Consider the following 11,107-nt stretch of genomic DNA (forward strand, 5'->3'; position numbering starts at 1 on the left):
AATGGAAAAACCCAACGAAAAAGCAATGGCAAAAGCAAGCAAAAAGAGAAACTTTGAACAGAATGTGAATTGGAGGTGCTGCTTTCAGAGGTAGACCGGAGAAAAGCGGTGTTATTTGCAAGTTTGTTCTCTGGAATTAACAACAAAAGAAAAAAATAGAGTGGGAGAGCTTTTTAGCTGATGCGGTCAACACAGTTGGGTCTGAACATCGCACTGAGTGCATTAAAAAATAGAAATAGTGTGGTTTATATCTGTAAAATGTTAAAGGACACTTAACAGTCTCAGTGGCGCTACTCGTTAGACGCATGTGATCATGAATTGATACGTTCGAGCATGAACTCGGCTCGAATCCAGCATCCGATGAACTCTTTCTTGTTTTTTCCCCCGCTACATATCAGATTTTGCCAACTATTTATCACGAGAAAGACTAGTAGGAATCATCAATAAGTTCATATCAATAAGCATCATATTTTATTTGCACATTTATTGAATGGAAATGTTTCTGATTCACGTATGCAAATTCATCTTCAGATAGTGTCTTTATAGCAATGTGCGTGCGGTAGATCGCTCAGATTACATTGGGAAAACAGGCGACTGCTGCAAATTGTGCTTTAATGTTTAGCTGGTCAAATGTATGGTATGGAAACCTTATATACCTGCTGAACCCGTCTCATACAGCCGCCATTGCAAGGCTCAGACACTTTGTAGAGAGCAATTTAACACAACTGCCTCTAGGAGTCGCCAATGGAAATAAAACAGACACGCACAAAAAATCTGCGTACGCCTGCCAGAAAGCTGCCGTGAAGCTGCGCACATTCCCACGTTCAGTTCATTGTTAGTAAATCCAAACATGAGCGATTCTGAGCGTGAAATCTGGCGTACGCAAAGTTTTTGTGCGTACGCAGCGTTGATACATGAGGCCCCTGGACACAGTATTCCTGATGTCACAACTTCTTAAGCAGAAAGATATACAGTAGTACAAGTATATTCAGGGACGGGCTAATCATTTTCACTTCAACTGTATAGTTTATACAGTTGATAAGGGATAGGGGCGAGGCAGTGGCAGAGTAGATAGTGCTGTCGCAAGAAGGTCGCTGGTTCGAACCTCGGCTCAGTTGGCGTTTCTGTGTGGAGTTTGCATGTTCTCCCTGCCTTCGCAATCCAAAGACATGCGGTACAGGTGAATTGGGTAGGCTAAATTGTCCGTAGTGTATGAGTGTGTGTGTGTGTGAATGTGTGTGTGGATGTTTCCCAGAGATGGGTTGCGGCTGGAAGGGCATACGCTGCATAAAAACTTGCAGGATAAGTTGGCGGTTCATTCCGCTGTGGCGACCCCGGATTAATAACGGGACTAAGCCGACATGAAAATGAATGAATGAATGTAATTGGGATAGAAATGAATACACTAAGTCTATAGAAATATCTCCTAAAGTACTAAGTGTAAAGGAATTGTCCATAATTATTTTTCCAGCAGGTGTTTTACTCCGACTTTGAGTTATGCATAGCCTTGTGCTTGAAATTCAAAGGAGATTTAATGAATAGTGAACTGGTAATTTTCTCGCAAGACATTACCTGCTGTCCTGCAACCATGCACTCTATTACGGCATTCACAAAGAGTTTATAATTCCTCATTGAACCAAAAGGACTAGGCATGGGATGATAACCGGTTTCAAGGTTTACCGCTTTTTGGAAAAGTCAGTGTTTTAAGGCCACTAAAAGTTTCTGCTAAACCATTCCTACAGTATATGTAATTGTTGTTTATTTAGCTTTTTTTTAAAGCAACAGTAGCTTCAGCAAAAAAATGGATCATCCATATCAAGAGCTTCTGATCAGCCAGCCTGATCTCACGAGGAAACATAACTATTTTACATTTTCATATATTAACTCACTGGCCACTTTATTAGGTACGCCTGTCCAACTGCTTGTTAGTGCACATTTTTAATCAGCCAATCACATGGCAGCAACTTAATTCATTTAGGCATGTAGACATGGTCAAGACGATCTGCTGCTGTTCAAACCCAGCATCAGAATGGGGAATAAAGGTGATTTAAGTGACTTTGAACGTGGCATGGTTGTTGGTACCAGCCGGGCTGGTCTGAGTAATTCAGAAACTGCTGATCTACTGGTATTTTCACGCACAACCTTCTCTAGGGTTTACAGAGAATGGAACAACATGAAAGCATGGATCCATCCTGCCTTGTATCAACCTTTCAGGCTGATGGTGGTAGTGTTGTGGTGTGGGGGATATTTCTTGGCACACTTTGGGTCCATTAGTACCATTTGAGTATTGCTGCTGACCATGTCCATCCCGTATGACCACAGTTTACCCATCTTCTAATGGTTACTTCCAGCAGGATAACACACCATGTCATAAAGCACAAATCAACTCAGACTGATTCCTAGAACATGATAACAAGTTCCCTGTACTCAAATGGCCTCCACAGTCACCAGAACTCAATCCAATAGAGCACCTTTGGGATGTGGTGGAACAGGAGAATCGCATCATGGATGTGCAGCCGGCAAATCTGCAGCTACTGTGTGATGCTCTCATGTCAATATGGAGCAAAATCTATGGAATATTTCCAGCACCTTGTTGAATCCATGCCACGAAGGATTAGGGTAGTTCTGAAGGCAAAAGAGGGTCCAACCCGGTACTAGCAAGGTGTACCTAATAAAGTGGCCGGTAAGTGCACATTGTGTTCAATGGGGAAAAAGCTTGTTTTATTTTCACCCGGACATTTATAAGAACCTATTTTAGAGCAGTATTCATGATACTGTTTGATCCAAGGTTATCATATACCGGACCATGCCTAGTCAAAGGACAAGTGAAAGCCTTTATTTTTACAGTGGTCACATGAAACAAAAAGAGACTGGTAGGGGAAGGACATCACAGACGCGACGGCGCATCTCCTTTCTCCCTCGACACAAACAACATGGCATAACAAGGCCAGCAGATAGTGCTGGCAGTGGCATCATTTACCGCGTGTCGAAGGTTAAGTACCTCGCTGAGGAGGTCTTGATCAATATCTCACCTAGCAGTGAACCCACCGAGGCAGCACTGAGTGAAAGGTGAAAAGCTTTCTGTACGTCACAGAGAGAAAAACCAACAACAGTCCCATGAGATGCTGTCTGACACAATCTTCCTCTGTGTAGTCGAGTACTCACTTTTAGAAAAGCTAAACTAAAGCATCACTGGTGCTTACATTTGATACGGCAACATTTACTGCAGTTCTGCTTTCAACAGCGACAATTCTGACATCATTTGTCATGACCAACAGCCAATCACTTTTCAGGTCAATTTCAAAACTGTTTAAAAGTCTGAATATGCAAAACAACAACTGTCTGCAAATCCTGCCAGATCAAAGAGGACATTTTACTCAAAGGCAACGGTGATTGGTAACTGGTTTTAATTGAGAGACAATATTCTTTTACATCTAATTAAAAATCTTAGAAGTTTGAAATTGTGGAAGATTATATTTCACCACAAATTAAAAATACTGTCATGTATCATAATGAATAATATTTTATTTTAACCTTTTTCTGCTGTTTGAATGCTTGAATATGCAGAATAATATGTTTCAAAACTAACAAATCCAGCGGTTAATCTAAAAATCTAAATCCTGTAATATAAATTCTGTAATTTGTCATAAGTTGAATCTGATATGGCAAAATTTACTTCAGTTCGGCTGTAAACAGCGACAACTCTGACATCATTTTTCATGACTGAGGGCTAATCGCTTTACACATCAAATTCAAAACTGTTTAAAAGTTTGAATATTCAAAACAACTATGCAAATTCTTTCAGATCATAGAGAACTGTTGACTCAAAAGACAAAAAAGGTCATTGATTTAGTTTAAGAGCCATTTTTTTTAGCATCTAATTAAAAATCTCAGAGGTTTGAAATTGTGGAAGTTTATAATTCACCACAAATTCAAAGTACTGTCATGTATCATGATGAATAATAGTTTATTTTAACCTTCTTCTGCTGTTTGTATGCTTGAATATCCACAATAATTTATTTCAAAACTAACAAATCCAGCAGTTCAATCTTTAAATCTAAATTCTGTCAAATAAAATCTGTAATTTGTTATAAGTTGCGTCTGAAATGGCAGAATTTACTTCAGTTCTGCTTTAAACAGCGACAATTCTGACATCATTTTCATGACCAAGAGCCAATCACTTTCCAGATACATTTCAAAACTGTTTAAAAGTTTGAATATTTAAAATAACTATGCAAATCCTGCCAGATCAAAGAGAACATTTAATCAAAGGAAACTGTAATTGGTAACTGATTTTTATTGAGAGGCAATTTTCTTTTACATCTAATTAAAAATCTTAGAAGTTTGAAATTGTGGAAGAGTATAATTCACCATAAATTAAAAATACTGTCATGTATCATGATAATATTTTATTTTAACCTTCTTCTGCTGTTTGAATGCTTGAATATGCAGAATAATTAATTTCAAAACTAACAAATCCAGCAGTTAATCTTTAAATCTAAATTCTGTCGTAAAATCTGTAATTTGTCATATTTGCATCTGATATGGCAAAATTTACTTCAGTTCTGCTTTAACCAGCGACAATTCTGACATCATTTTCAAAACCAAAAGACAATCACTTTCCAGATACAATTCAAAACTGTTTAAAAGTTTGAATATTTAAAATAACTATGCAAATTCTGCCAGATCATAGAGAACTGTTGACTCAAAAGAAAAAAAAAAGGTCATTGATTTAGTTTAAGAGCCAATTTTTTTTGCATCTAATTAAAAATCTCAGAGGTTTGAAATTGTGGAAGATTATAATTCACCACAAATTCAAAGTACTGTCATGTATCATGATGAATAATAGTTTATTTTAACCTTCTTCTGCTGTTTGAATGCTTGAATATGCAGAATTATATGTTTCAAAACTAACAAATCTAGCAGTTCAATCATTGATTCCAAATTCTGTCGTCAAATCTGTAATTTGTCATATTTGCATCTGATATGGCAAAATTTACTTCAGTTCTGCTTTAAACAGCGACAACTCTGACATCATTTTCAAGACCAAAAGACAATCACTTTCCAGATACAATTCAAAACTGTTTAAAAGTTTGAATATTCCAAATAACTATGCAAATCCTGCCAGATCAAAGAAAACTGTTGAATCAAAAGAAAAGATTAATGGTCATTGATTTTGATTGAGAGTTTGGTGTCTGACTATAAATCTGCTTCAGGGGCAGTTGGTGTGGGCTTCAGGGGTAGTCAATATTTTGTTTCAAACCTTAAGTCTGCTGTTTAAAAACTTGGGGGGGGGGGGGGGGGGGAGGGGGGGTGTATGAAAATGCAAATAAACAATGACAAAAAAAAAATGGGTTTACAAAAAAAAAGAAAAACTGGTGTTCATGGCAGATTATGAGGAATAGTTTATATTATAGTTTGTATTATATTATTTATTATTTATATTATTAATATTTCATTTTTAACCTTCGATTTAAAATATGTTTTGAAAAGCTTGGAGAAAAAAAATGAGTAAACAGCCTGTTAGTTTGAATATGCAAATATATGATCAAAATAAAAAAAAACTGAGAACTGTGAACGGATAGTGAACTGCGGAATAAAAAAGTAAACTTTTTAAAAAAATAATACTAATAATGCATCTGAAAAATAACAAATCCAACAGTTTGTCAGTTTTTCAGTCATTTACCAGCTTTCATAAATTCTTTATAGTGAAGCCCTGAAAAAAATGGATTTAGCAGAAAAAAACTGATGTTTATGGCATATTACAGGGAATAGTTTATATTATAGTTTGTATTATATTATTTATTATTTAAATTATTAATATTTAATTTCTAACTTTGTTAAAAAGATGTTTAAAACGGTTAAAAATAACATTTAGTAAACATCCGGTTAGTTTAAATATGCAAATATATTAATGAAAAACTGAAATAAGAAATTGAGATCTGAAAATTGACAGTGAAATGCTGATTGATATTTAAAAATACAAAAAACACTAGGAATTTACAAAATAACTAATGTTTAAACATTTGGCAATTATGTAAGATTATGGAGAATAGTTTATATTATATTATTTATTATATGTATAATTAATATTTAATTTCTGACCTCCTGTTTAAAACATGTTTAAAAAGATTGAAAAAAAAAACAATGAGTAAACATCCAGTTAGTTTGAATAAAGAAATATATAAAGATTATGAGATCCGAAATAAATATAATAAGTATATAAGATTAACTAAAAAGAAGAACTAATTTAAAAATCAATAAATAAACGTATTAGATCTGAAAATTGACAGTAAAAGGCTGACTGAAAATTTAAAAAAAAAAAAAAGATTTAGATACAATACAACTAATGTTCGAACATTTGACAATTATGGCTGATTATGGAGAATATTTTTCATTAGAGTTTGTACTATATTATTTATATTATTAATATTTAATTTCTAACCTTCGGTTTAAACAAAGAGCATAGAATTACCAAGAGGCGACACTCTAGTGCGATTTGGTAAACAGCCACTAGATGGCGCGGCAGTGATTTTGGAATGAAAACTCCAATAGAACAACAGCATATTATAAGTCTGTAAAATAAACTATTAAAAGTGCTGATGATTGAGATAGTAAGTGTTGTATTGTCGTCTTTCAGGTTGTATCTCAGCTTTAATGTGCTTTTAAAATAAATAAATAAAAAACAAAGCAACTGCTTGCCATCGCGACAGTAATAAAATCCAATGGACAGCCGTCGCAGTATGCAGTTGAAGACATAATTATTAGCCTCCCTCTGATTTTTTTTTCTTTTTTTAAATATTTCCCAAATGATGTTTAACAGAGCAAGGACATTTTCACAGTATGTCTCATAATGTTTTTTCTTCTAGAAAGAGTCTTATTTGTTTTATTTCGGCTAGAATAAAACTACTGTTTATTTGTTAATTCAGTTCTCAAAATTTATTTAAAGCCATTTTGAGGTCAAAATTATTAGCCTCTTTAAGCTATGTTTTTTTGATACTCTACAGAACAAATCATCGTAATACAATAACGTGCCTAATTACCCTAACCTGCCTAGTTAACCTAATTAACCAAGTTAACTAATGTCACTTTAAGCTGTATAGAAGTGTCTTGAAAAACATCTAGCCAAATATTATTTACTGTCATCATGGCAAAGATAAAATAAATCAGTTATTAGTAATGAGTTATTAAAACTATTATGTTTAGAAATGTGCTGAAAAAAAATCTGCTGTCCTCTAAATATGATTTGGAAAAAAAATAGCCTCGTGCCAACGCACGCCTCCCACCAGTGCCGATATACAGCCATATCGCACTGCTATGAGTGTGATATTGCTCGTATATATATATATATATATATATATATATATATATATATATATATATATATATATATATATAAATATATATATATATATATATATATATATATATATATATATATATATATATATATATATATATATATATATATATATATATATATATATATATATATATATATATATATATATATATATGTGTGTGTGTGTGTGTGTGTGTGTGTGTGTGTGTGTATAAAAGAACTAATGTTTGAACATTTGATAGTTATTACAGATTATGGGGGACAGTTTATATTATAGCCTGTACTATATTGTTTATTATTTAAATTAATAATATTTAATTGTATTAAATTAATATTTGATTTCCTTCAGTTTAAAAGATGTTTAAAAGTTTCGGCTAGTTTGAATATGCAAAAATATTAAGGAAAAAAAAACTCTGAAAATGAGATCTGAAAATGTATTCGTTTGCAAACAATCTAATGATCAAACATTTGACACGTATGGCAGATTATGGGGATAGTTCAAAAGTTACAATTTGGTTATTTATAAAAATGTTTTTGGGTTCAACTTTCTGAACATGCAAAGGCACAAATGAGATAAAAAAAAATTAAGCATATTTTAAGTGAATAATTTAGCAATTGAAAGACTCATTTGGACAGCTTTTTGGCCTTTGAGCTTAAAATGTATCTAATTTTATTTTCAGAAGAAGAGCTACCGTTGCAAATCTTCACCTCTTGTGTTTTCCAGGAACAAATAACAGCCTACAGCCCGGGAACACCATGAGGATGAGTAAATAATGACAGACTTTTCATTTTGGGGTGAACTGCAGCATTAATAAATCAGCAACATTGTTCGATATGAGATTGTTTGTTCAGATGACATTTGGGCGAATATGACTAGCTCTAGCATGTTTCACGTTTGATTATTACCAAGAAGCTCACAGTTATCGAGATGCAGCCGTTGTAATATAATGACAACAAGCCCCGTCTCTATTATACACCCTCAATATGTATGAATCTAATTTTAGTGTAAAACTATCTCAAACGGCAGACCGCTGGCGCTAAAACATCTCCATTTCTAAACGCTACAAGTAAGTTACAGCCCCTGTTTTACCCGTAACATACCTTCACTTGCTGATGCCGTTCATCCATCATTGTCTGGCATGAATTTGCTTGTCATATTTCATCCCTCGCTCTTCTCTGAAGCCTTAAATATCTTGTCTTGGGGAAACGCTGACTACAGAAAGAGCTTCTGGATATTACATGTGTATATTGTTGTTCAAACCGTGGAGTCCGTAATCTCTCAAAGTAAGTGGTGTTTGAAATTCAGCAAACCTATAACAGGAGAAAACAAATAACTCTGCTAATGAGACACTTCCATCATGAGGTCAATGAAGAGACTATTATGAATGGCCAAGAGATTGAATTTAACAATGTCCTAATTTGTTTGTACCTGATTTGGATTTAGCCTAAATATGTTATTTTGTGTAACCGTGTTAAGGAATGGCTACTAAAACATTAACATTAAGCATTTTTTTTTTTATGTTTTCGGGTTTAAAATACATGAACAGCCATTCCAGCGAGGAAAGAAAACAAATCATGACTTAAAAAGTTCAAATTATGACTTAGCAACTTAAATTGCCTTGCTGAAAAAGCCAGCTTAAAACAGCCTAGGCTGGTTGGCTGGTTTTAGCTGATTGACCAGGCTGGTTTCAGAGGGGTTTTGGCCATTTCCAGCCTGGTTTTAGCTGGTCAGGCTGGAAAATGACCAGCTAAAACCAGCTTGACCAGCTTGTTTTAGCTGGTCAAGCTGGTTTTAGCTGGTCATCTCCCAGCCTGACCAGGCTGGAAATGGCCAAAACCCCTCTAAAACTAGCCTGGTCGACCAGCTAAAACCAGCCAACCAGCCTAGGCTGGTTTAAGCAGTTTTTTCAGTAGGGTGATGTCTTACTTAATCAAATTTATGACAGAAAAACTAGAAATCATGACTTAAGAAGATGAAATGATCACTTACTAAGTAAAAAGTATGACATAAAGTCGAATTTATACTTAAAACTCTAAATTATCATCGTCAATATTATGACTTATAATGTTGAAATGACTAATTAAGTTTAATTAATTAGTTAAATTAGGCTTAATTTATTTAATTGCTAACTTATAATGTCAACTTTTAAGGCAGGTTTTGATTTCCTTACCTGGCGGAAATGACCTTCCTTAAAAATAAATACCAACTATGAAAAATGACGGCGAGGATATCAGTGTGTCATTACAATTTCCAATTTATAATTCTGAACGATATCTATATATAATGTTCTAATACTTTGCATCGCAATCACAGCCTGAAGGGAGGAGTGAACTGCAGAAGCGTCGCGTAGCCTCTATGAAATCATAACAAATAACTTTTTCTAAAATCTAAATCAAGTAATTTTAGCATGTCAAAGTCAAATTTATCCATATAAAATATATTTTCCCAACAACAAAAGTGTGGCTGGTGAAAATGGCGAGTGGTTAATGTTGGAAATCTACTAGCCACAGTGGCTGATCAAAAAAGTTAATGTCAAGCCCTGCTGCTGACAGCGTAGAAATTATGATTTAAGAAGACAAAATGATCACTTACTAAGTAAAAAGTATGACAAAAGTCAAATTTATGAGATAAAAATTAAAATTGTTACGTAAAATTGGAAATAATTACTTAATACAAAGTAAATAATATGACTTATAATGTCAGAATTACTCGATTAAGTTTAATCAATCAGTAAAACTTAATTTATTTTATTGCTAATTTATAATGCCTTTCAAGGCATGATTTTGTTTTCCTTAACGAAATCTGGCGGAAATGACCTGCCTTAAGAATTAATAGGCTATCAATTACCTGCTAAATATATGAAAATTGACGGCGAGGATATCAGTATGTCATTTCAATATCCAATTTATAATTCTGAATGATATATAAATCGTGTTTTAATACCTTGCATTGCAGTCAGCCTCAAGGGAAACTCAAACATTAGCAAAATAAAGCGCAAATATGAACTGACAGAAGCGTCACGTATCTGAAATCATAACAGATCGCTTTCTCTTTCCGTTTCCGCTGATTCTGTTCATCCTTGACGCAAACTTTTACCTGTATGGCTCAGATTTTGGACTGTTGAACTTGAACGCGGCCACGTAATGTCAGAGACAACATTTTCTTATTATATAGAGATTAAAATATGTGTTCCCTGCTTTGTTGGTGGAACTTGCGTCAAAGACGCAGCGCTTCCTTCCGATTTGTATCCGATATCAAAATTATGAAGTGTATTAATGTGAAGCGTCACACCTTAATTTTGCAAGGAGCTATGGAAATTATAGAAGTTAATGGAGGTATTTCCCCAATATTAAGCTATGCACTGTGCTTATTTTTATACTAATATTATTAAATAAAACTAGCAAATAGCTTTTGTTTACTGAAATAATGTATTACAAAAGTATTTGCTGCATTTGTTTTTATCAAATCTGATATATATATATATATATATATATATATATATATATATATATATATATATATATATATATATATATATATTTTTTTTTTTATAATAATTTATTTTATATAATAATGTAAAAGTTGTGCATTGGAAAACGTTGTTGGTCAGCTGATTTGTTTTATTATACAAATTATTCAGGACTAATTTAATTTCACCTCAGTTTTATATTAGATTAAAAAGATATCCTAGTTATTAATTTAGTTACAATACATTTCATAAAATACATTTTTGTGAAACTCAAAGTCAATCAGAATACTTTCAC

At 33.5% G+C, this 11,107-nt stretch overlaps 1 protein-coding gene across 3 annotated transcripts in view; it reads right to left on the reverse strand.

The window, feature by feature from the left end:
* The window catches only part of cdh22 (cadherin 22), a 487,421-nt gene extending 476,849 nt beyond the window's left edge, over positions 1-10,572 (reverse strand). For 2 of the 3 annotated variants that reach the window (NM_001443453.1, NM_001443451.1), the window contains 2 exon segments: positions 8,444-8,653; positions 10,440-10,572. The gene's annotated coding sequence lies outside the window, so the exon portion shown is untranslated. 3 annotated transcript variants of the gene reach the window in all.
* Between the last annotated feature and the right edge of the window lie 535 nt (positions 10,573-11,107).

The sequence above is a fragment of the Danio rerio genome, chromosome 6 (assembly GCF_052040795.2).
Source record: "Danio rerio strain M-AB ecotype USA chromosome 6, GRCz13ab, whole genome shotgun sequence".
Classification (NCBI taxonomy): domain Eukaryota; kingdom Metazoa; phylum Chordata; class Actinopteri; order Cypriniformes; family Danionidae; genus Danio; species Danio rerio.